Here is a 4,942-nt window from a genome sequence, read left to right as displayed (position 1 = left end):
TTAATCAGGCGAATTGTGAGCTGCTCAAACCTCCACGGCAGGATCGTGAGTTCCGAAAGTATCTCCTTATAAAACTAACTCCACACCTTTTAGGAAACTCTATGTGGAAGAGGTATCTCAATGTTAGTGTCAATGTGGCCACCGGCATGTTGCTTCATTATTGTAAATACAGGAAACCGTGCAGGAATTTCCCATTCTTGTCTTACACAATGCATCTAAGCAAGCAAGAATTTGATGTCAGCTGCTAGTCATGTTCCACTCATTGTTCGAGCTCTACGCACCGAGGTACGGTGATGGGTAAGTCGCAGTTGATTATATAACAAAACATGGAGTGTAAGACTGCGAATTTTCTCACGGTATCTGAGCAGGGCAACGGTAGCCCGTTCTTAGATCTGCAATTTGTGATTCTCATTGAGATACTACGAACTTGCAGTGGCTTAGCAGCAGACAGCCTTCAAAGGAGAAAACATCGTTTGCTGAAAAAGCCCAGTGCAAGGGCTTACTGCACCCGGCTTCCGGATACTGCGGTGGCCTGAGGACCCATGTCTCTTCACCTGAGCCACTGTGACTGACCTCCTGTGGTCAAGCCAAACCGTAGGACAAACACCTGGGTCCTCTCATTTCTAACAAGAAAATGTGAATCCTTCTTCCTGTTCTTATCTCAGTTATAGCTAAGGAATAAGCGTAAAAAAATCAAATATCGTCCAGCGAATTGTGATTGTCATGTCACAACGGACGAGACCACTTCTGCAAGAAAGGCATGTTACAAGAAAGGCATGTTGGCCAAATCCAACAAGCACAATGTGTGTGCCAATCTTATCAACACCACAATCCTATGAATTTATGGGGTGGTGTTGTCCGTGGTATGCGATTGGACCTTGCGTGGTTCCTGACATGTGCTATCACAGTTATTTAATGATGTGCCACTGCGAATTCGTCTCCTTATGTGGTTTCAACGTGACGGGTCGCCGGCACATTTTGCACTCGATATCAGAAAGCAGAACATAGTATTGTTTTCCCATTGTCAGCTCGGTCAGCAGACTTGACACGAATGGACTTCCGAGGGTATTTGCTTAGTTTCCTAGTATCCGGACCATACTCACATGGACATGGTACTTAGGATTTTCTCGGTAGCGGAAGTAGTATGCCGAACTCAAGGCATTCTGGTGCGTGTGGGACAATCGAAGGTCCATCGCTGTATATTGTGCCGTGACCCTGCTGGTCGACATTTCAACCAATACATGTAGGAGTACGGTTCTGCATTTGTTTCGTGCTGTGCTGCACGCTTACAAGCCGTGATAAAACCGTACGTCAGATTCTTGTAAAATGAGTGTGTAGTCCGTTGGACTGTTTAAAGAACGTCATTTTCCTATTATGGCTGTAGAATTTTCTATTGAACTATTCCAATTTAGGCGTTACGCTGCTTCCAAGCATAATTATCGCATGTCGTGTCACAAAACACACATCAGTTTAACGGTACCCTTGTACGATTGTGTCCAACTTTATAGCTATGGAGTCGACTGCTGTGATCACTGACCCAAGTAACATACTGTCAAAACATGAGCTTTTCCCATGCTGAATGAAATAAAAACGTCACGTTATGTTACTTGTGTCACTGTTCGCAACTATGGTGTCCATCGCTATAAAGTGGGACGCAAACCTACAAGGGTATCGTTGCCTATAGCTTATATTCTGTGCTGTGAGATGGCATCGATTATTTGCTCACGACAGTGGTGAAACAAAGAAACTGTAATACCAGAATAAAAACTACTTCTATAGCCATAAGCAGAAAATGATGTCTGTTTAACTCTGCGTATGTTTCGTCTAAGGTTTGTTGCAAATGTTCAAATGTTTGTGAAATCTTATGGGACTTAACTGCTAAGGTCATCAGTCCCTAAGCTTACACAGTACTTAACCTAAATCATCATAAGGACAAACACACACACCAATGCCCGAGGGAGGATTTGAACCTCCGCCGGGAGGTTTGTTGCAAAACTCAGTGCAAATGGCACGTTTTGGTGAACACATACTACAGGCTTTTTCGCTTTACGAATGAATTTTCACAAATACAAAGGAAACCGGGTCGATAAACCAAAGAAATCATGACTACTTTATAGAGAGACCACTAGTTCCTTATACCAAAATACTCAGCAAATATCCATGAACAGCCTACGAAATTCTGTCGGTGGCTTTATGCATCATCCTGTACCCTGTAAGTCCAAAACGTTCGACACTGGATTACTATTGAAACAAAAGTTAAAATGGTGGTTTTAACGTTTTAGCCATCCCATCTCCCCCTCCGTCCCCATTTGTGTACAACGCACACAACGTTCATTCAACCATGTGAAGCTGCCTTGGGATGTTGTTCAACACCCACGTCACACTCGTTTGAATGTTGGTTATTTCGTCAAAGCGTTGACCCTCGATGTGAATCACTGCAAAATGGTTCAAATGGCTCTAAGCATTATGGGACTTAACATCTGAGGTCAGCAGTCCCCTAGAACTTAGAACTACTTAAACCTAACCAACCTAAGGACATCACACACTTCCATGCCCGAGGCAGGATTCGAATCTGCGACCGTAGCAGGCGAGCGGTTCCAGACTGAAGCGCCTAGAACCGCTCGGCCACATCCGCCGGAGAATTACTGCAGTTTATCGTTTTGTGATAGGTTCGTATTCATAACAGCAAGTCTCGTCACCCGTAATGACTTTTTTCCAGAAAAGAATTGTTATCGTTTTTCATTTAAATTAATTCGCGACAGGCATCAAAGCATCGTAGAGTTTGTTCGGGAGTCAATGTGTGTGGGACAAACTTAACACACATATTTCTCGTCTTCAAAACATTTCAGAAAGATTGAATTTTCTTATTTTGAGAGATTTGTTTAATTGTAACAACCATTCGACTTGTTGAAACCGGTTGTCTTAAAAGAAAAAAAAAAAGTGTCATGCGATCTTGGCTGTTGAATGGATTTTATCATTTTGGAATAACGGGCATGCATATTCAAATACAGTGATATGTAAACAGGCAGAATACGGCGGTGCGGTCAACAACGCCTATATAAGACAACAAGTGTCTGTTACAGTTGTTAGATCAGTTACACCTGCTACAATAGCAGGTTATCAAGATTTAAGTGCGTTTAAATGTAGTGTTATAGTCGGAGCACGAGCGATGGGACACAGCATCTCCTAGGTAGAGATGAAGTGGGGATTTTCCCGTACAACCATTTCACGAGTATTCCGTGAATATCAGGAATCCAACAAAACATCAAATCTCTGACATCCTTGCGACCGGAAAAAGATCCTGCAAGAACGGAATCAACGATAAAGAGAATCGTTCAACGCGACAGAAATGCAACCCTTCCGCAAATTGCTGCAGATTTCTATGCTGAGCCATCAATAGGCGTCAGCATGCGTATCATTCAATAGGCGTCAGCGTGCGGATCATTCAACGAAGCATCATCGACATGGGCTTTCGCAGCCGAAGGCCCACTCGTGTACTCTTGATGACTGCACGACATTTGACTGTTGATGGCTGGAAACATGTTGCCTTGTCGGACGAGTCTCGTTTCAAATTGTATCGAGCGGATGGACATGTGTAGGTAAGGAGACGACCTCATGAATCCATGGAGGCTCTCCGTAATGGTGTGGGGCGTGTGCAGCTGGAGTGATGTGGTACCTCTGATACGTTTACATACGACTCTGAAGGGTGACATGTACGTAAGCATCCTGTCTGATCACCTGCATCTACTCATTTACATTGTGCATTCAGACGGACTTGGGCATTTCCAGCAGGAGAATGGGACACACCGCACGTTCAGAATTGCGACAGAGTGGCTCCAGGAACACTCCTCTGAGTTTGAATACTTCTGCTGGCCACAAAACTCCCCAGACATGATCATTATTGAGCATATCTGGGATGCCTTTTAACGTGCTGTTCAAAAGAGATCTCCACTCCCTCGTACTCTTACGGATTTATGGACAGCCCTGCAGGATTCATGTGGTCAATTTCCTCCAGCACTACTCAAGAAATTAGTCGATTCCATGCCACGTCATGTTGTAGCATTTCTGCGTGCTCGGGAAGGGCCTACACGATATTAGGCAAGTGTACCAGTTCCTTCGGCGCTTCAGTGTATTTCTCCTATTCTAAAAATTTTGGAAAATGTGTCTAAAACATGATTTACAGAGGTACGTCCATCGCAGTTTGTTACACAACACCTTTGACACACTAGGGGCGTACGACAGCTCCTTAACCCTGCCTGTTCGCAACTGGCTAGTCCAATGCACCTCTGTTTCTCACAATCGTTAATTTAGCTTGTCACCGTGGTTACTGGGCTGACGTTGCTTTCACGTCAAGAATAAAACTATTCTCGAATCGAAATGGTAATTAAATCGAAACCCTTAGCTGCCGACAGGTGTTGTTGATATACATCAACGTCACTCCGCCATCAGGCCACAAGTGCCCCATTGGGACCATCCGACCGCCGTGTCATCCTCAGCTGAGGATGCGGATAGGAGGGGTGTGTGGTCAGCACACCGCTCTCCCTGTCGTTACGATGGTTTGCTTTGACCGGAGCCGCTACTATTCGGTCAACTGGCATCACGGGGCTGAGTGCACCCCGAAAAATGGCAACAGCGCATGGTGGCCCGGATGGTCACCCATCCAAGTGCCGCTCACGCCCGACAGCACTTAACTTCGGTGATCTGACGGGAACCCGTGTATCCACTGCGGCAAGGCCGTTGCCCCGTACATCAATGGGTACAGCTGGCTTAGATGGATAGAGCGTCTGCCATGTAAGCAGGAGATCCCGGGCTCGAGTCCCGGTCGGGGCGCACATTTTCAGCTGTCCCCATTGATGTATATCAACAACACGTGTAGGCAGCTAAAAAACTGGTCAAATGTGTGTGAAATCTTATTGGACTTAACTGCTAAGGTCATCAGTCC

General features: G+C 45.2%; 1 pseudogene; it reads right to left on the bottom strand.

The window, feature by feature from the left end:
* Positions 1-4,624: 4,624 nt before the first annotated feature.
* Positions 4,625-4,742, bottom strand: LOC124725062 (annotated as a pseudogene).
* Between the last annotated feature and the right edge of the window lie 200 nt (positions 4,743-4,942).

The sequence above is a fragment of the Schistocerca piceifrons genome, chromosome 1 (assembly GCF_021461385.2).
Source record: "Schistocerca piceifrons isolate TAMUIC-IGC-003096 chromosome 1, iqSchPice1.1, whole genome shotgun sequence".
Lineage (NCBI taxonomy): Eukaryota > Metazoa > Arthropoda > Insecta > Orthoptera > Acrididae > Schistocerca > Schistocerca piceifrons.
The sequence above is the reverse complement of the archived record's forward strand: the minus strand, read 5'-3'. Positions and strand labels throughout refer to the sequence as shown.